The following is a 23,120-nucleotide window of genomic DNA, read 5'->3' as shown; positions in this document are numbered from 1 at the left end:
CTCATATGAAGACTTTAAGAGACGAAACAGGGGCGCCTGGGTGGCGCAGTCGGTTAAGCGTCCGACTTCAGCCAGGTCACGATCTTGCGGTCCGTGAGTTCGAGCCCCGCGTCAGGCTCTGGGCTGATGGCTCGGAGCCTGGAGCCTGTTTCCGATTCTGTGTCTCCCTCTCTCTCTGCCCCTCCCCCATTCATGCTCTGTCTCTCTCTGTCCCAAAAATAAATTTAAAAAAACGTTGAAAAAAAAAAAATTAAAAAAAAAAAAAAAAGAGACGAAACAGATAAACATAAGGGAAGGGAAACAAAAATAATATAAAAACAGGGAGGGGGACAAAACAGAAGAGACTCAAATATGGAGAACAAACTGAGGGTTACTGGAGGGACTGTGGGAAGGGGGATGGGCTAAATGGGTAGGGGCATTATGGAATCTACTCCTGAAATCATTGTTTCACTATATGCTAACTAATTTGGATGTAAATTTTAAAAAATAAAAAATAAAATTAAAAAAAAAAAAACAGTTCTAATTCTGGATGAAACTAACGTGGGTAACCCAGAGCACGTAACTTTTCTTTCTCTCTGGAGATAAGAATAGTATCTACTTCATAAATTTAAAATTAAATGAGATTATACATGCAAAGAACATGTTAGTCACTGAAAATTACTGTGGTATTTTTCATCATGACCATCTCTGCTACCACCAGTACTATAGTACTTCCAACATTTTTATTGTGAGCTCAAAAAATTTATCATTCTTATAACTTTTTCACTATTTCAGCTATGAGCATGATTCATATAGCTAGCTGGATTATTTGTGTTTTTTTTTTCTTCTGACATTGTATAATAAATTTTATTACCCTCCCCCCCAAAAAAGAAACAAAATAGACAAAGGGGAAAAAAGAGAGAGACAGAGACAGAGAGAGAGAGAGAAAAAAAAAAAACAAAACAACAAGAAACAGACTCTTAACTATAGAGAACACACTGATGGTTACCAGAGGGGAGGTAGGTAGAGGGATGGGTTAAATAGGAAATGGAGATTATGGAGTATAATTGTGAGGAGCACTGGGTGTTATAGGTAAGTGATGAATCACTAAATTCTACTCATGAAATCAATATTATAGTATATGTTAACTAACTAGAATTTAAATTAAAAGTTGACATAAAAAACTAAAAAAAATAAGTCATCCTAAGTGAGTTATAAGAGCAATAAGATCATTCTTCATAAGTCATCTTTAAAATCAAAACAATATTTAAGAGTCCCAACCAAGATAACTACTAAAATGTATTCATAATATATAAAGAAAAGATAAACAAAAGAAAATAAAACCAGACTAAAACTCAATAGAGTCCTGTTTATCCTCCCCAGTAAGAGCTTGGAATCCATAGGAAGAAAACTTCAGCCAAGAGTGTTTCCAAATACAGAAATATTAGTCTGTGACCATGACCTCTACTGTGGTCAACCTGTTAATACACTTAGATACCACCATTGCAAAGAGATAATTTCATATAAGAAGAATGTTTTGGAGAGGTTATCAAAAACCTGATGACTAGAAATCATCCAGAACTGATAAAGGAGAAACCAATTCCTAGATGCATAAAGCTCTGCAAATCTTAAGTTGGATAATAAAAAGGAATAGATTCTGACAAGTGTCAAAGTAAACACCTTCATAAAACAGAGATATCTTAGGTTTACATGTAGTAAGAGAAAAAATAAAGATAACCTATAGGGGAACAAGTAGCCTGATAGTTTACTTTTCAACAACAACAATGAAAGCCAAAAAAGATAAAAATACATTCAATGAATCAATAGAAAATATCTACCAGCCTAAAATGACATGCCCAACAAAAGTATATTGGAAGTATTAGAGGGAAAAAATCTCCCCAAACTCTCTCTTAACCTGCATTCCTTTATTTTGTTTGTTTTAATCTACAGTTACAGAGGCATTAATCAACATCTAATGATCCTTGGCTGTCCTTTCAACTCTAAGTAAAACATATTAAATATTTCTCTATATTTGAGTAATTACCAACTAAATTTCTTTAAGTTTTTAAATTTAATTCCAGTAAACATAGTGTTATATTAGTTTCAGGTATACAATACAGTGATTCAATAACTCTATACCTTGTTCTATACTTCATGATAAGTGTACTTTTTAATCCCTATTAGCTACTTCACACATTCTCCCCTCTCCTTGGCTGTGGTAACCATCAGTCTGTTCTCTATGGTTAAGAGTCTGCTTCTTGGTGTGTCTCCTCTTTATTTTTTTTCCTTTGTTCATTTGTTTTGTTTCTTAAATTCCACATATGAGTGAAATCATATGGTATTTATCTTTCTCTGAGTTATTTTACTTAGCATAATACCTTTAGCTCCATCCACATTGTTTCAAATGGCAAGATTTTGTTCTTTTTAGCTGAATAATATTCATTTTACATTTATATAACATCTTCTTTACCTGAAACTTTATTGAATATGTCATGTGCAAATATCTTCTCCCATTTCGTAGGTTGTCTTTCAGTTTTGTTGGTTGTTTTGTTGTGCAGAAGATTTTTATTTGATGAAGCCCCAATAGCTTATTTTTGCTTTTGTTTCCCTTGACTCAGAAGACATATCTAGAAAAATGTTGCTAAGGCCAATGTTAGAGACAATACTACCTGAGCTCACTTCTAGGATGTTTTATTGATGCAGGTCTCACATTTAGGTCTTTAATCTACTTTCAATTTATTTTTGTGTATGACGTAAGGAAGTGATCCAGTTTCATTTATTTTTATGTAGATGTCCAATATTGTCTACAGCATTTGTTGAAGACACTGTCTTTTTCCCATTGCATATTCTTTCCTACTCTGTCAAAGATTAATTGACCATATAGTTCTGGGTTCATTTCTGTGTCTTCTGTTCCATTGATTTACGTGTCTGTTTTTGTGCCCGTACCACACTTTTTTGATTACTATAGCTTTGTAGTATAACTTGAAGTCTGGATTATGATACCTCCAACTCTATTTTTCAAGAATGTTTGACTACTTGGGGTCTTTTTTGGCTTGATCTGCCTGTACGTCTGTCACCCCATTGATCACAGGGTTGATCCAGCTGATCTGGGTGGGTAGGCAAGTACTCCCCTCCTCCCTCACTGCTCCACATGCATATGGCTCCCAAAGCTGTTGGCTAGGAGAAAGGATGATTTATTCTGATAGAGAAGGACTGTTATTTGGTCAAAGGTAAATGAATAGCTGTGTTCCCTTGCTAGAACCTCCAAACAAGCTCTCAACTAAGTTTGATGTGGGGTGATCTGATTGCGGTTTCATTGGAAGAACCCCAACTGTCAGGATTTTATCTTGAGATGGCAGTTTCTCCAGAAAGAAATATGTAATCTCCATACCGGAGAATAGAAGACTACTATTTTGTAGATAAGGTAACTGGAAATCTCATAAAATTTTAACAAATTCCTACAGTTTTGTTAAAATACACCCCACCATAAAATATCCCAGGTCTGTAGTGTAAGGATTGTTTAATTTAACCTCTCCAGAGAATAGAGTGGAGATGAGGGACTAACTGGAGAAGAGAATGTCAGCTGTCCAGAAGTTCAGCATCAAGTAGGAAAGTTTGATTCTAAAACTGAGATTCAATAAATGCTCCTATTTGTAGCAGCACTTATGCTTCTACTTATACAGGTTCCTAGCATCTTTAATTCCCAACAAACCTGGGTTCTGCGGTATCAATCAGCCTTCCTCTTGGGCTATCAGGAGAGGCTACATAACAGAGGTTGGCAAACTTCTTCTTAAAGAGACAGACAACAACTTGGGACCAGATTTTTTTTGCAGAGTCACAGGCCTGGACTTCTTGGAATACTCACTCTTCAAATATGAAAAAGAAAACTTTTGCCTAATTTAAGCCATCATTTTGGGAGTTCTCTATTACTGAGAACTGAATCCAATTATGACTAAAACATACAAATATATAGTTTGTTCTCTTAAATAAATTATCAAATTAGATAAAGCCTTCAGGAAACTATAATATAATAGTGATGATTATGACTCTCCTTATCTTGCTCCTAGTCTGAATAGGATCACATATTATTTTCAAATATATATAAATGAATTTAATCATATTTACTGAGAAACAGAATCTAGGTATTTTAAATGTTATATATAATGAACCCTGACTTCTGCTAAAGTCCAATTTATTGCAACCATGGTATTCAAACAGCTCCTACTTTAATACTATATATTTAAAAAGTTTATAACCATACAATTCATACAATCATAATAGATTTTTCTTAGAAAACAAGATGAAATCTGTCTTTTTGAAAACGTCATCCCTACACTTGACACTTTTTTCTATTTCAAATACTATCTGTATATAGTTTACATAAACTAATAGTGTTCCATACATATACTATTTCCATATGCTATGTCAGATACTATTCAATGATTTTAAATTACCCTTAACTCTTTTGATACTTAAAAATTCAGGTTCCTCTATTTCTTTCTTAATGTGAATGTAGGATACTTCATTTTTGTACCCCCTTATATTTTTAATCAACAAATTGAGCTAATACATATCACCTAAAATACAGAAGTCACAGAAATTTGGTTAGGAGTAGTTGGTGAATCTATATTGCTGACAAAGCTGTTTTATGAGGGCACCCAGGGATAAAATTTGGTTAGGAATAGTTGGTGAATCTATATTGCTGGCAAAGCTGTTTTATGAGGGCACCCAGGGAAGGGAAGGGAAAGAAACCATTTTGAAATATACCAGAGTACTCTGTTCTTAACAAAGCTTGCTCCCAGATAAAATTATTTAACCAGAGCCTAACCTGCTGTGGTATTATAAGAGCCTAACTGATCTGCAAGAAAGGAAAACCCAAATCCAACCCACTCCAGCAATCCAGTCACACATAGGGGATGAGGGGGGAGAAAAAACAAAAACTCTTACGAAGTTCACAGTCCATAAGCATAGACTCATTAAAAGATTGAAACTTAATCACAGTACTAAAGTTACCCTCATCCACACCATAAAATTAAGGCCTATTTACAATTGTTCTTTTTACCCAATATATCATGTCTAGGTATCAGGAAAAAAATTACAAGGAATATCAAAAGGGGAAAAAACCCACAATTTGAAGAGACCAAGCAATCATCAGAAATATGTGGCAGGGATGCTGGGATTATCAGACCAGAACTTAAAACAACTATAAATAATATGCTAAAAGCTTTAAAGTACAGCATATAAAAGCAGATAAGAAACGTGAGCAGAGAGATGTAAATCCTAAGAAAGAATAAAAAAATAAATGCTGTGTAACAGAAATGATGAATGTTCATGATGGGCTTGTTAGTAGCCTGGACATGGCTGAACAGCAACTTTCTGACCAAGAGGTCAAATAAAATTTTTCAAAAGGAAAAGGAAAAGATAACAAAGACTCAGAAAAGCAGAACAGAACATCCAAAGTCTATAGGACAATAAAAGTGTAGTAATGTATGATGGGAATATCAGAAAGAGAAGAAAGGGATAAATGAAAAGCAGAAATATTTGAAACAATAATGGTGAAAAGTTTCCCTGAATTAATGTCAGTCATCAAACCATATATCCAGGTGACTCATAGACAACAAAGCAGAAAAAATGCAAAAAATTCACTGAGGCATGTTATTTTTAAACTACAGAAAATCAGAGATAAAGCAAAAAATCTCTAAATATTTTTGTGTGTGTGAGAGAGAGAGAGCATGCACACACAAGCGGGAAAGGGGCAGAAAGAGGGGACAGAGGATCCAAGGGCTCCTGCTGACAGGAGAGAACCCATGCAGGGCTTGAACTCCAAAATGGCTCAAATTCGAAAACAGGGCTCTAACTCGCAAATCGGGAGATCATGACCTAAGCCGAAGCAGGATGCTTAATCGACTGAGCCACTAAGGTGCCCCAAAGCAAATAGTCTTGATAGATGTAAAAAGATAAGAATTATATATGTCTTTTCCACAAAAATTATGCAAGAAGAAAATGAAGTAAAATGTTTACTATTGGAAGAAGAAAGAAAGAAAGAAAGAAAGAAAGAAAGAAAGAAAACACCAACCCAGAATTCTATTCACTATTAAATTACCCTTCAAGGTGAAGGAAAAATAAAGACTTTTTCAGACAAACAAAAACTGAGGAAATTTGTTGCTAGTACCTGCCTTGCAACAAATGTTAAAAGAGGTTCTTTAGAAAGAAGAAAAATAAAATAGGTCATTACCTTGGACCTATAAAAATTAAGGAAGAGCACCAATGAAGGAATAAATGAAGCTAAAATTAAACTTTTATTTGTCTTTTTTTAAAAAAACCTTTATTTTTCTTATTCTTAATTGATCTAACAGATAACATTTCAGACAACATTTTGTTCAAAATAATACCAATAATATATTCAACTATGTAGATGTTTATATGTGCGTACACACACAAGTTATATATATGTATATAGATATATATCTAATGTATGCTTTATACATGGGTAAAATGAAAGAAATGATACAAGGGACAGGAGGAAGGAATTAGGATTGTTTTGTTATTATAAGGTATTATAAGGTACTAACACTACCTGTGAAGTACTATAGTATCATTTGAACATGGGCTTGATTTGCAAAAACATGATTGGAACTAGAGTGTATTATGCTAAACGAAATCAGTCAGTCAGAGAAAGACAAATATCATATGACTTAACTCATATATGGAATTTAAGATACAAAACAGATGAACTAAAGGGAGGGAAGAAAAATAAAATAAAAACAGGGAGGGAGACAAACCATAAGAGACTCAAATACAGAGAATAAACGAGGGTTGCTGGAGGGGTTTTGGGTAGGGGGAAGGGTTAAATTGGCAAGGGGCATTAATCCCTTGGGATGTTGGGATGAGCAGTAGGCGTTATAGGTAGGTGATGAATCACTAAAATTCTGTTCCTGACATCATTATTACAATATATGTTAACTAGCTTGGATGTAAATTTTAAAAATAATAATAAAAATAATTTTAAAAAAATGAAAGTGGGCTTGGGTTATCTGCAAATGTATATTGCAAACTCTAGGGCAAACCTTAAAAAAGTCAACAAAAAATTTTAAAAAGGAAGGAGTATAACTGATATGCTAAGAAAGAAGAGAAAATGAAATAACAGAAAATAATTAAAACTACAACGGGCAGAAAAAGAGTAAAAAACAAAATAGGAACAAAGAACAATGACAACAAACAGAAAAAAAGTAATGAATATGGTAATAAATTAATCTAGGTGTATCAATAATCACTATAAATGTCAATAGTCTAAATGCACAAATTTAAAAGACAGATATTGTCAGAGTGTATTAAAAAAACACAACTATATGTCGTCTAAAATATAACAGATTAAAAGTAGAGTACTAGAGAAATTTGTACCTTACTAACACTAATTAAAAGAAAGCAGGAGTAGCTATATTAACTTCCAAAAAAGGACTTCCAAGCAAGGAAAGTTGTCAGTGTATTGCATAATAATAAAGGGGTAAAATTTCCAAGAAGATATCACAGTGCTTAACATGTATGTGCCTAATGAGCATATGAAACTAAGTGAGGCAAAAACTAATAGAATTGCAAAGGGAAACAGATTAGTCCACTATCATAGGGGGACAACTCTCTATCAGAAATGGACAGCTACAACAGGCAGAAAATCAGTACAAATATAGCTGAACTAAATGGCACCATCAATCAACAAGATATAAACTGACAGTAGAATATATATTTATTTAGGCTCACATCGGACATTCACCTAGACCACATTTCTGGCCTATTCAACTAGACCACATTCTGGTCTATTCTGGTTCAAAAACATACCTTAACAAACTTAAAACAAATAAATCATACAATGTCTGTCTCAGATCACAAAAGAATGAAATTAGACATTAATAATAGAAAGATAGGTCACCTGGGTAGCTCAGTAGGTTAAGCTTCCAACTCTTGGTTTCAGCTCAGGTCATGAACTCGTGGTTTGTGAATTCTAGCCCTGCCATCGGGCTCTGTGCTGACAATGTGGAGACTGCTTGGAATTCTTTATTTTCCTTTTTCTCTATCCCTCCCCACTCGCTCTCTCTGTCTCTCTCTCAAAATAAATAAACTTAATTTTTTTTTTTAATTAACAGAAAGATACCTGGAAATTTTCAAGATACAGAGAGAAAAATGACATACTTTTAAATAATGTAAGGGTCAGAGAAGAAATCTTCAGGGAAATTTTAAGATACTTTGAACTAAAAATGAAAACACAACTTATCAAAATTTGTGGAATGCAGTGATAGTAGTACTTAGAGTGAAATGTATAGCATTGGCAGCATATGTTAAAAAAGAACAAAAAGCAAAAAAGCAGTAATCTCAGCTTCCACCTTATGAAACTAGAAAAAAAAAAAGGCAAATTAAACTCAAAGTAGAACGAATGAAAGGAAAAGAAGGAAAGAAGGAAAAGAAATGAAAATAAGAGGAGGGTCACCCAGATGGCTCAGTTGGTTAAGTGAGAGACTATTGATTTTGGCTCAGATTCAAGCCCCCCCAGATCAGGTTCCATAATGACAACATGGAGCTTGCTTGGAATTCTCTCTCTCCCGTCTCTCTGCCCTTCCCCAGATAGTGTGTGCTCTCTCTTACTCAAAATGAATAAATAAAAAAAAAAAAGAAATTATATGAATTCTCTACAATTTCTTCTAGTGGATAGGAACAGTCTCCCTAACTCTTCTATAAAGCCAGCTGCACTAATATGAAAAGTAGACAAAGACATACAAGAAAAAGCCACAGACCAATATCATGCAGAAACATAGATGTAAACATTTTAAATGAAATACTAGCAAATCAAATCCAACAATATATAAAAGGAATCATACACTACTACACAAATGGATTTATCCCTGGTATGCAAGGCTGGTTAAACATTCAAAAATCAATTCATTAAATCCATTAAATAAACAGGGAAAGAAAGAAAGAAAGAAAGAAAGAAAGAAAGAAAGAAAGAAAGAAAGAAAGAAAAAGAGGGAGGGAGAAAGGAGGAAGGGAAGAAAGGAGGGAGGGAAGGAAACAATCAGATGATCCTAATCAATAGATGCAGAAAAAACATTTAACAAAATTCAATACCTATTCATGCTAAAAATTCTCAGAAAAATAGGAATAAAGGAGAATTCCCTCAACATGTTAAAAATAGTATCTACAATTGGGACACCTGGGTGGCTCAATAGGTTAAGTGTCTGACTTCAGCTTAGGTCATGATCTCACAGTTCATGAGTTCAAGCCCCACATCGGGCTCTGTGCTGACAGCTCAGAGCCTGGAGCCTTGCTTTAGATTCTGTGTCTCCCTCTCTCTGCCCTCTCCTGCTTGAGCTCTCTCTGTCTGTCTGTCTCTCTCCCTCTATCTATCTCAAAAATAAATAAAACATAAAAAATAAATAAATAAATAAATAAATAAATAAAAATAATATGTACCAAAAATCTTTACCGCTGATATCATACTTAAAAATGCAAAACTAGAAGCTTTCTCTCTAAGATGAGGTCCAAGGTAAGGATGACCTCTCACCACTCCTTTTCAACATCTGTACTGGAAGTTCTAGCTAATACAACAAGACAAGAAAAGAATATTGAAGGTATATAGACTGAAAAGGAAAAAATTGCCTTTCTTTGTGAATGATTGTCTATGTAGAAAATCTAAAAAAAAAAAAAACCTGACAAATAAACAAACAAATAAACAAACAAACAAACAAAAACCCTCCAGGCACTAAATAGCAATTATAGCAAGGTTGAAAAATACAAGGTTAATGCACAAAATTCAATCACTTTCTGATGTACCAACAATGAAAGAGCAAAACATAATACCATACATTAGTACACCTGAAAATTAAGTATTTAGGTTCAAATCTAATAAATATGTATAAGATCTATTTGAGGAAAACTACATACAAAAATCTGATGAACAAAATCAAAGAAGAATTAAATAAATGAGAGATTTAATGTTTCATAGAAAGGAAAAGTCACTATTGTCAAGATTTTAGTTCTTCCCAATTTATCTATAGATTCAATGCAAGCTCAATCAAAATCCCAGTAGATTATTTTGTGGAGAGCGACACACTGATCTTAAAGCTTCCACTGAAAGGCATAAAGAACCCAGACTCAGTAATACAACATGGAAGAACAAAATTGAAGGACTGACATTATCCAACTTCAAGATTACTAAAAAGCTACAGTAATCAAGACATGGAGGTATTAGCAAAAGAACAGATAAATAGATCAATGGAACAGAATAGAGACCTCAGAAATAAACCTATATAAATAGAGTCAACTAATCATTGACAAAGGAACAAAGACAATACAACGCAACAAAGACAGCCTCATCAAGAAATATGCTGGAACATCCATTTGCAAAAAATAAATAAATGAATCCAGATACAAACCTCATTATTTCTTTCTTGAAAATAATCAAAATGGATCTGTGACCTAAATGTAAAATGCAAAGCTATAAAACTCTTACAAGATATAACATTGGCGAAAAACTAGATTACCTTGGATATGACAAAGACTTTTTAGATGCAACACCAAAGACACAATCTATGAGAAAAAAAATTGATAAGCTTGATTTCCTTAAAATTAAAAACTTCTGCTCTGCAAAAGACAAAGTCAAGAGAATGAGAAGACAAACTATAGATTAGGAGAAACTATTTTCAAAAGACATACTTAATAAAGAACTGTTTTCCAAAATTAACAAAGAATTCTTAAAATTCAACAGTAAGAAAACAATACAGTTTAAAAAAGGGTCAGATACCTTAAGTAACATCTCACCAAAGAAGGTTTACAGATAGAAAATAAACATATGGGGGACACCTGGGTGGCTCAATCAGATAAGCAACTGACTTCAGCTCAGGTCATGATCTCAGGATTGGTGGGTTCAAGCCCCACATCAGGCTCTGCACTGACAGCTACAGCCTGGAACCTGCTTTGGATTCTGGTCTCCCTCTCTCTCTGTCCCTCCCTTGTTCACGCTCTGTCTCTCTCTGTCAAAAATAAATAAACATTTAAAAATAATAATAAAACACTTTCTTTAGAAAATAAACATATGAAAATGCAAATCAAATCAGTAGATATCATATGCAAATCAGTAGAATGCAAATTAAAATAGAAATGAGATACCACTACACATCTATTAAAATAGCCCAAATCTGAAACAATGACAATAGCAAATAGTGGCAAGGAAGCAATGAACCAGAAACCCTCATTCGCTGCTGGTGGGTATTCAAAATGATACAGTCACTTTGGAAAAGAGTTTGGCAGTTTCTTATAAAACTAAATAAATTTTTCCATACAGTCCAGCAATCATGTTCCTTGGTATTTATCCAAAGGTGTTGAAAACTTAGGTCCACACCAAAACCTGTACATGGATGTTTATAGCAGCTTTATTCGTAATTGTCAAAACTTGAAAGTAACCAATATGTTCTTCAGAAGGGGAATGGATAAAAACAGGTACATCCAGACAATGGGATATTATTCAGCTCTAAAAATAAATGAGCTTATCAAGCCATGAAAACACAAGGAGAAACCTTAAATGCATGTTACTAAGTGAAAGTCAATTTGAAATGTCTACATATTGTATGACTGCAACCATATGATATTCTAGAATAGGCAAATCCATGGAGACAATAAAAAATCAGGGCTTCCAGGGGTTAGAGGTGGAAAGAGAAATGAACAGGAAGAGGAAAAGAATTTTTGGAGGCAGAGAAAATACACTATATAATTCAATAATGATAATGCATACCATTATACATGTGTCCAAGCCATAGAATATATAACACAGAGTATATTATAATGTAAACTATGGGCTTTGGGGTATCACTACGTGCCAATTTAAGTTCATCAGTTTTAACAAAGGTACCACAGTCTGATGGGGAATGTTTATAATGGGAGAGGCTATAAATGAGTAGAGGTTGGGAGTATATTAGAAATCTCTGTACTTTCTGTTTAATATTGATATGTAACTTAAACTGCTCCAAAATAAAATAAAGTCTTATTTTTAAAAAATATAAACTAAAAGGTATGAAGAAAATGATAAAAGGCATACAAGACCACATAAACTAGAAGTAGACAAGTTTAGAAATACAATGATAAGATTCAGAAAAGAACCAGAATGTTAAAATTCATTTTAGAAATAAATACTAAACTAGAAGGAGCATAATAAACAGAAGATGCCTTAAGGGAGAAATAAAAGATGAAAATAGATATTTTAAAATTGAAAGGAAATAAAATTATTAGAAAAGGAGCTAATAATATACTATGATAACACTAAGTACCTATTCAACAATTATTTTAAATATACATCTCCAGAATAAATACAAAAAATATCTTCAATATATTTTAACTTTATTAAATATGTTTTCAGTTGAAAGTAATTTATGTATAGCAATTCTAAACTGTTTGTGTCCACTGGAATTAAGCTAATGAGCAAAATTACTGATAATGTTGGCAACCAAAAGTCACATGTGGAAGGAAAGTACAGAAAGTATAGAAAGTAGAGAGAAGTACAGAACCCCCTTCTTGGATTAGCATTAGAGGTGTCAGTATGAATTCATGACGTGAAAGATAAACCATTTCCTATTCTGTCTGCCAAAATGGCCTAGGAAACGACACTCTAGTAACAATGAACATATCCAATTCCCAGATACTTGTTTCCAAAAACAATTCCCTACTAAAAAGACTGGGGTTCTTCAGAAAACATAGAAAAGTAAAGAGCACAGAATTTGGAATAGGTTAAACAACAGAACTTGACATGTGCAAATTTCCATGCATAGTTTCATTTCTTCTTTTTTTTTAAATTTAAGTTAGTTGATACACAGTGTAGTCTCGGTTGCAGGAGTAGAACCCAGTGATTTATCTCTTACATATGATACCCAATGCTCATCCCTAAATGTGCCCTCCATGATGTCCATCATCTATTTAACACATCCCTCCACCCTTCTCTGATCCAGCACCCCTCAGTTTGTTCTCTGTATTTAAGAGTCTCTTACACAATAAAAAGCTTCTGCACAATGAAGGAAACAGTCAACAAAACTAAAAGGCAACCAATGGAATAGGAGAAGATATTTGCAAATGACATATCAGATAAAGGGTTAGTATCCAAAATCTATAAAGAACTTACCAAACTCAACACCCCCTGCCAAAAAAACAAAAAACAAAAAACAAAAAACAAATAATCCAGTGGAGAAAAGGGCAGAAGACATGAACAGACACTTTTCCAAAGAAGACTCAGACACATAAAAAGACGCTCAACATCACTCATCATCAGGGAAATACAAATCAAAACCACAATGTGATACCACCTCACACCTGTCAGAATGGCTAAAATGAACAAATCAGGAAACAGATGTCAGCAAGGATGCAGAGAAAGGGGAACACTTTTGCACTGTTGGTGGGATGCAAACTGGTACAACAACTCTGGATAACAGTATGGAGGTTCCTCAAAAAATTAAAAATGGAACTATCCTATGACCCAGCAACTGCACTACGAGGTATTTATCCAAAGGATACAAAAATGCTGATTTGAAGGGATTCATGCACCCCAATGTTTACAGCAGCACTATCAACAATAGCCAACTTATGGAAAGAGCCCAAATGTCCATCAACTGATGAATGGATTCAGAAGATGTGGGGTGTGTGTGTATGTGTGTGTGTACACAATGCACCCAGCAATCAAAAAGAATGAAATCTTGCCATTTGCAACAATGTGGATGAACTAGAGTGTATTACGCTAAGCAAAAGAAGTCAGTCACAGAAAGACAAATAAATGATTTCACGCATACACGGAATTAAAGAAACAACAGATAAACATAAGGGAAGGGAAGGAAAAATAAAATAAAAACAGAGAGGGAGGAAAATCATTTGTTTATAACTAAACACAAATGTCCAAAACATAACAGCTGTCTGCCATTGGAAACAGATCCTTCCCTTCCCCACTCCACATCCTAGATACAGGGATATTTGTGGGAACCAGCACAGCCTAAACACTCTTCACCTAGCTTGCTGACAGTGTGCCCTGCTCCTGTGCTCTTCTGCAGACCCACGTCTCCAGCCCAGCCTCAGCAAGAATTTTCTGAGGTGACTGCAGGTCCCCTCCTGGGGTAGACTAGCCCAGACCTTGCTAACACTGCATACTTCATCCTTGCACTCCCTTGCAGACCCTCCCCATCCAATATACCCTTGGCAGGAGTGCACCCAAAGCACTGCCACAACTCGGCACTGCACAAACAAACTTGACAGGGATCAGCATCATCTGAAAGTGACTATTGCCCAAGGGAGAGGGGAAGAAAGTAACACACACCAGTTCAACTGCAGCCTCAGCAGTGGGATGGAGACAGACATCTAATCTGACTTTGGGCCCCACCCACCAATGAAAGCTTCTCAGGGGACAACACAGGGAAAGTGCCCTGCAGTTTAATGTTCCCACAGTTCTGGCAATTGCCTGGTCTGATTCAATTCAAATACAAGATGGCTCCAACAACATAAGACCAAATCCTGCTCCAAACAAGCAAAGAGAGCCATTGAAGATGACTGAAATGAAGGCAACAAAGGACCAAATCCTGCTCCATACAGGCAAAGAGAGCCACTGCAGATGACTGAACTGAAGGCAAATGTGGCTCATGCAAAACAGTAGGGTGCATACCATACACATAGGAGACACCCCTGAAGTGCCAAGTTCTAGTGAACAGTGGACATTGCACTCCAGGGCACTATATGACCTCTTCTTCATAAGGCCTCTACTTTCAAATGTAGGATATGTGGTTGACTTTCCTAACATAGAAATACACATAGAAAGTTAGACAAAAGGAAGAGACAGAGGAATATGTCTCAAATGAAAGAACAGGACAGGACAAAATCATAGCAAAAGAGCTAAATGAAATGGATATAAGCAATATTCTTGATAGAGAATTTAAAGTAGTGGTCATAAAGATACTCAATGGACTTGAGAAAAGAGTGGAGGACCTCAGTGAGACCCTCAACAAAGAGATGGGGGGGAAAAGTGTACAAATGAAGAAATCTATAACTGAAATTAAAAATACACTAGATGGAATAAATACTAGAGGAACCAGAAAAAGGGATCAGTGACTTTGAGGACAGAATAATGAAAGCAATCAAGCTGAACAGAAAAGAGGAAAAAATTTTTTAAATGAAAACAGACTAAGGGGAATCAGCAACACCATCAAGCATATTAACCTTCACATTATAGGATCTCAGCAAAAGAAAAGAGAGAAAAGGGGGCAGAAAATTTATTTAAAGAAATAATAGCTGAAAAAATCCCAAATCTGGTGAAGAAAACAAAAATCCAGATCCAGGAAGCACAGAGAGCCCCCAACAAAATCAACCCAAGGAGGTGCCTACATAGTAATTAAAATGGGAAAGAGTAGAGATAAATAGAGAATTTTAAAAGCAGCAAGAGAAAAGAAAATAGTTACATACAAGGGAAACCCCACAAAGCTATTAAGCTGATTTTTTTTTCAGCAGAAACTTTGCTGGCTAGAAGAGAGTGTTATGATATATTCAAAGTGCTAAAAGAAAAATATCTACAACCGAGAATACTCTATGCAGTAAGGCTATCATTTAGAATAGAAAGAGAGATAAAGAGTATCCCAGGCAAACAAAAGTTAAAGAAATTCATCACCACTAAACAAGCTTTGTAAGAAATGTTAAAGGGGACTCTTTTAGTGGAACGACATAAGCAAGAGTAAGAAAAGTAGGAACAACAAAAGCAGTAAAATTAAATATATCTATAAAAATCAGTCAAGCAATTCACAAAATAAAAGGAGGTAAAGTAAGGCAACATATATCTAAAAAGTGGGAGGGGGGGAGGAGTAAAAATTTAGTGCCTTTAAAATGGTTTTGAAATTAAGCAATCATCAACTTAATATACACTACCTAATAGTAACTTTAAACACAAATCAAAAAATGGTCATAGATATACAAAAATAAATAAAGAGAAAGGCATCCAGGTATATCACTAAAGGAATCCAGGTATATCACTAAAAATAAGCCAATAAACTTATAAAAGAGAGCAAGAGACAAAGGAACAGAAGAGAACTACAAAAAACAACCATAAAACATTTAACACCAGGTCAATAACTACATACCTATCAATAATTACTTTGAATATAAATGGACTAATCAATCAAAAGGCTTACAGTAACAGAATGGATAAATAAGCAAGACCCAACTATATCATTTCAGGCCCAAAGATAAAGCCAGATTAAAAGTGAAGGGATGGAAAAGCATTTATCATACAAATGGAAGTGAAAAGAAAGCTGGGGTGGCAATACAATGGACAAAATATACTTTAAATCAAGGGCTGTAACAAGAGACAAGGACACTATATAATCATAAAGGAAACAATCCAACAAGAAGATATAATAATTTAAATATTTATGCACCCAACATGCAGGCACTCAAATACATAAAGGGCTAATAATAAACATAAAGGAAGAAATCAATAATAATACAATAATAGTAGGGGACTTTAATACCTCACTTATATCAATGGATAGATCACCAACAGAAAATCAACAAGAATCATTCAGTGGCTTTGAATGACACATTGGGCCACATGAATCTAACAGATACATTCAGAACATTCTATCCTAAAACAGCAGAATACATAGTCTTTCCAAGTGCACCCAGAACAGTCTCCAGAAGAGATCACATGTTAGTCTACAAAACAAGTCTCAACTTATTCAAAAAGACTGAAGCCATACCATGTATCTTTCTGACCACAACACTATGAAACTATAAAATACCTCAAATAGAAAGAAAAATCTCAAATAAACAACATAATCTTGCACCTAAAGGAGGTAGAGAAAAAGATAAAAAAAGTAGAAGGAAATATTGAAAATTAGAACAGAAATAAATGAAATAGAACTTAAAAAAAATAGAACAGATCAGTGAAACTAAGAACTGACTCTTTGAAAAGATGGACAAAATTGATAAATGTTAGCCAGACTCATGTGAGCAAGAGAGAAAGAGAGAGAGAAGGATTCAAATAAACAAAATTAGAAATGAAAGAGGAGACATAATAACTGACACCACAGAAATACAAAGGATTTTAAGGGAAAATTATGAAAAATTATATGCCAACAAATTGGGACAACCTAGAAGAAATAAATAAATTCTTAGAATCATACAATTTCCCAAAACTGAATCAGGAAGAATTAGAAATTTTGAGGAGGATTACCAAGAATGAAATTGAATTGCTAATAAGAAAACTACCAACAAACAAAAGTCCAAGACTTCACCAGTGAATTCTACTAAACATGTAAGGAAGAGTTAATAGCTATTCTTCACAAACAATTCTAAAAAATAGAAGAGGAAGGAAAATCTCCAAATTCATTCTATGAAACCAACATTACCTTGATACCAAAGCCAGATAAAAACATCACAAAAAAGAGAACTACAGGTAAATTCTCAACAAAATATCAGCAACTGAATCCAACAATACCTTAGAAAAAAAATTAATCACACCATCAAGTGGGATTTATTCCCAGGATGCAAGAGTTGTTCAATATTCACAATTTAGCCAATTTGATAAATCACATCAACAAGAGAAAGGATAAAAAACACATGATCATTTCACTAGATACAGAAAAAGCATTTGACAAAGTATGACATCAACTCATGAAAAAGACCCTCAACAAAGTAGGTGCAGAGGAAATATGCCTCAACATAATAAGTGGCATAAAATAAAAACCCATAGCTAATATCTTACTGAATGGTGCAAATCTGAGAGATTTCCCCCTAAGATCAGGAACAGGACAAGGATGTCCACTTTCACCACTTTTATTCAGCATAGTACTGGAAGTCCTAGCCACAGCAATCAAACATGAAAAATCAACAAAAGCCATCCAAGTTGGTAAGGAGGAAGTAAAACTTTCTCTTTTTTACAGATGACATGATACTATATATAGAAAATGCTAAAGACTCAATCAAAAACCTACTAGAACTGATCAATAAATTCAATAAGGTCACAGGATACAAAACCAATATTCAGGAATCCATTGGATTCCTATACCCTAACAATGCGATAGTAGAATGAGAAATTAAGAAAACAATCCCATTTACAATTGCACCACAAATAGTAAAATATCTAGCAATAAACTTAACAAAGGAAGTGAAAGACCTGTACTCTGAAAACTATAAAATACTGGTGAAACTGAAGATGACACAAACAAATGTAAAGATAATCCATGCTCATGGATTGGGGAAACAAATATTGTCAACCGACGGAATGGGAAAAGATATTTGCAAATGATGTGTCAGACAAAGGGCTAGTATCCAAAACCTATAAAGAACTCACCAAACTCCACACCCAAAAAACAAATAATCTAGTGAAGAAATGGGAAGAAGACACGAATAGACACTTCTCTAAAGAAGACATCCAGATGGCCAAGAGCCACATGAAAAGATGCTCAACATCACTCCTCATCAGGGAAATACAAATCAAAACTACACTGAGATATCACTTCACGCCAGTCAGAGTGGCTAAAATGAACAAATCAGGAGACTATAGATGCTGGAGAGGATGTGGAGAAACAGGAACCCTCTTGCACTGTTGGTGGGAATGCAAACTGGTGCAGCCACTCCGGAAAACAGTGTGGAGGTTCCTCAGAAAATTAAAAATAGATCTACCCTATGACCCAGCAATAACACTGCTAGGAAGTTACCCAAGGGATACAGAAGTGCTAATACATAGGGGCACTTGTACCCCAATGTTTATAGCAGCACTTCCAACAATAGCCAAATTATGGAGATAGCCTAAATGTCCATCAACTGATGAATGGATAAAGAAGTTGTGGTTTATATATACAATGGAATACTACTTGGCAAGGAGAAAGAATGAAATATGGCCTTTTGTGGCAACATGGATGGAACTGGAGAGTGTTATGCTAAGTGAAATAAGTCATACAGAGAAAGACAGATACCATATGTTTTCACTCATATGTAAACTTAACAGAAGACCATGGGGGAGGGGAAGGGGGAAAAAAAGTTAGAGAGGGAGGGAGGCAAACCATAAGAGACTCTTAAAAACTGAGAATAAACTGAGGGTTGATGGGGGGTGGGAGGGAGGGGAAAGTGGGTGATGGGCATTGAGGAGGGCACCTGTTGGGATGAGCACTGGGTGTTGTATGGAAACCCAATTTGACAGTAAATTTCATATTAAAAAAATCTCCATACCACCCAAAGCAATCTACAGATTTAATGCAATCCCTATCAAAATACAGACAGCATTTTTTACAGAACTAAAACAACCCTAAAATTTGTATAGAACCACAAAAGACCCTGAAAAGCCAGAGCAATCTTGAAAAAGAACAACACTGGAAGTATCACAATTCCAGATTTCAAGATATACTGTAAAGCTGTAGTCATCAAAACAGTATAGTTTTGACACAGAAATAGACAGAGGGATCAGTGGGTTATAATTGAGAGCCTAGAAATAAACCCACGATTAAATGGTCAAGTAAAATTCAACAAAGCATAAAAGGATATGCAATGGGAAAAAGACAGTCTCTTCAACAAATGGTGTTGGGAGAACTGGACCACTTTCTTATAACATACACAAAAATAAATTCCAAGTGCATAAAGACCTAAATATTAGGCCTGAAACCATAAAAATCCTAGAAGAGAGTATAGGAAGTAATGTCTCTGACATTGGCCATAGCAACATTTTTCTAGATCTGTCCTCTGAGGCAAGGGAAACAAAAGCAAAATAAACCATTGGGACTTCATCAAAATAAAAATCTTCTCCAAAGCAAAGGAAACAATCAACAAAGCCAAAAGATAACCCACTGAATGAGAAGATATTTGCAAGTGACATATCTGGTAAAGGTGTAGTACCCAAAATATATAAAGAACTTAAACTATCCATCATCCAAAAAAACCCCTAATAATTCAATTAAAAATGGGCAGAAGACATGAACAGACATTTCTCCAAAGAAGACATACAGATGGCCAACAAACACATAAAAAGACACACAATATGACTCATTGTCAGTGAAATGCAAATCAAAACTACAATGAAATATCACCTCAAACCTGTCAGAATGACTAACATCAAAAACATTAGAAACAGATATTGGCAAAGATGTGGAGAAAAAGGAACCCTCATGTACTGTTGGTGGGAATGCAACCTAGTGCAGCCACTGCAGAAAACACTACGGAAGTTCTTCTAAAACTTAAAATTAGAATTAACACGTGATCCAGTAATCACACTACTATTTACCCTGAGTGTGAAAACACTAATTTGAAAAGATATATATGCACTCCTATGTTTACTGCATTATTTACAATAGCCAAATTATGGAAGCAGCCAAAGTGTCTATTGATAGACGAATGGATAAAATAAAAGTAAAAAGTACACGTACACACACACACACACACACACACACACACACACACAATTACTCAGCCATGAAATTTTGCCTTCTACAGCAGCATGGATGGATCTGGAGGGTATAAAGCTAAGCGAAATAAGCCAGTCAGAGAAAGACAAATACCATTATGTTTTCAGTCATATGTGGAATTTAAGAAACAAAACAAATGAACAAAAAAAAAAAAAAAAGAGAAAGAGAGAGAGAGAGAGAGAGAGACAAACCAAGAAACAGACTCTTAACTATTCAGAGCAAACTGATGGTTACCAGAGGGAACTTAAGTTGGGTGGATAAATGGGTAAAATAAGTGCAAGAGATTAAGAGTACACTTATCATGATGAGCACTGAGTAGTTTGTGGAATGACTGAACCACTGTATTGTGCACCTGAAACTGATATCTTATGTTAATTATACTGGATTAAAATAAAAAAAATAAAAATAAAAAGTATACCTCCTTTGCACTGTATCATCCCTATTAGAAGCACCATCACTTTAAAATAGCATTAATCTTAACAGTTTTCTAATTTCAGGCAGTATATGATATTTCAAGGCTGTATATAAAATTTCAAGCAGTTTAAGTGAACAGTTTCCAAGCAAAGTGCAAAGTATTTGGCTGTGGTGAGATACCTCTCATAGCTAGAAATAGACATACGATAGGACTAATCACTTGTACCTTTAGGTTGGGGGAATCCATAGGCACTTCTCAGAGTAGCTTTGCATGTTTCCCACTTCCTTTCTGTTTTCATTTTCCCATAGATGAATCCAGACCTACTTTTCTGATTCTAGTTTTCACAATCCATTTATTTATGTATTTATCAACTGTGCAAAGTATGTTTTGAACACCTAACATATGTCAAGCACTCTGTTTATGCTAGAGATTCAGAATGTACAGTACATCTGGAGATATAGATAATTATATAGACAACTGCAATATAGCATGGTAAGTGCTAGTGATAATGACAGTATGTTATGAACACTGTAGGGGCAAATATCCCAGCCATTTGCCCTAAAAAAAACTAGGAGCGATTGAAGGATTTTAAGTTGGTGAATCAAATCAGATTTATATTTTTGAAAGATTACTATGTATATGCTGTCATAAATGTAATTAAAAGGGAGAAAGAATCAAAAAAGAAAAGATACAGAGTATGTTTCCCATGGAATCAAATAATGCAGAGAGCACAGATATAACAACAGTGATGATATTTAAAATATAGCAGCTAGTAAGATTGAGCTATGCTTTATATTCATGATTTTAATTCCCACAAGCAAAGAGTGAAATAAGTCCTGCTTTTAGCCCCTGCTCTCTACCATTCGACATATGAGGAAACTCAGGCTCAGAGCAGTTAAGTAAGGGGACTAATGGAACATCATTTTAAAGAGAAAAATAATCAAAATCAGTCTGCCTTGAACCACTGTGATCTATTACCATTACTGAAATCTCTTTCCACAAAGCTCATTCAAACTCTGTTCACACATACTAAATTTTCAGAAATTGTTTCCATGCACAAGGTTTTTATCTCATGCTACATGAGTATTAGAGGAAATCTTGATCTAAGAGAGAAAAACTCAATCTGGGGGCATAAAGATAGGTCCCTTTCATTAGACACTTATTTCATGTAAAATGCATACTAAATTTAAGTGGAACATGAGATAGAAAAAATATGTACCGATCAGTAACTGCCTAAAAACTTTCCCACATCTTTTATTCCAAATCATTTTATGTGCCCCCACTTTTGAGCTCACTCTCTCTTTGACTTGGTTTGAAGAGTAAATGGAACTTCTTCCTCAGAAGAAGGAAGTTATGGTCAGATTTGCTACTTGTTCCTCATACTTACCTCTTTATCGGCGCTATTGCCCTGTGATTTAGCACATTCAGGCTAATGCCGGAGAACATTCTCTCAGCCTCATCAGAGAATGTTGAATATCATTTCATTGGAACTTTCTAATTTTACTTTCTCAGGCCATGCCCACTGCCCAACTCAAGAACTATTTAATCCTGCCTATTTTTCAGGGCCAAATTTCATTTCTGTCTTCTGAACTCTGCATTTAGCATCTGGAGAGTAAACTATATGAGAATGTTCCTTTATTTTTTTCATATGTTTGATGTTTGGCATAACTAATACAAATAAGTTGATAGTAGAGTATCCTATCTGATCTCCCCAATTAAAATGCTGAGAGATGTTTGCAAGAAAAGTTTTCCTGTTTGCAAATGCCAGCCATTGGAAAGGAATACAGGAAATGAAGAGAGAGGAAAAGACAGCTAACTAAAGGGTATGTAGATTGATGTGGTAGCAGATGTTTCAGAAAAATTATCTTCACATCCCCTCAAAATATGAAATCCTCATGTTTCATGATTTATATTTCTATTGTATCCCATTATATAGTATATGGCTTATATTTCTATTACATCCCATTATATGAGAGAAATTTAATATGTTTTTGACTGAAATATTTAAGTTTAATAAAAAGAAAACTATCAGAATTACTCCAACAATGATTAATAAAAACCCTATTGATTAGCTGTTTATATGATAAATTTAAAATAAAAAGTAAAATTATCAATTTTTATTATGCTAAATATTATAATATTACTATAGAGTATATGGTATTTTCTTTAAAACAAGTTCTAATAGTCAATAAAATACCATTCTGATAGAGAATACAAACATATATATTATTAAAAAATTGACTTATCACTGATTTTGTTATCTTATTTTAATA

At 34.5% G+C, this 23,120-nt stretch overlaps 1 protein-coding gene across 1 annotated transcript in view; it reads right to left on the bottom strand.

Annotated features, from left to right (window-relative positions):
* Positions 1-23,120, bottom strand: part of LRRIQ3 (leucine rich repeats and IQ motif containing 3) — a 206,487-nt gene that overhangs the window by 121,841 nt on the left and 61,526 nt on the right. The window lies entirely within an intron of this gene.

The sequence above is a fragment of the Panthera uncia genome, assembly GCF_023721935.1.
Source record: "Panthera uncia isolate 11264 chromosome C1 unlocalized genomic scaffold, Puncia_PCG_1.0 HiC_scaffold_4, whole genome shotgun sequence".
Lineage (NCBI taxonomy): Eukaryota > Metazoa > Chordata > Mammalia > Carnivora > Felidae > Panthera > Panthera uncia.
The sequence above is the reverse complement of the archived record's forward strand: the minus strand, read 5'-3'. Positions and strand labels throughout refer to the sequence as shown.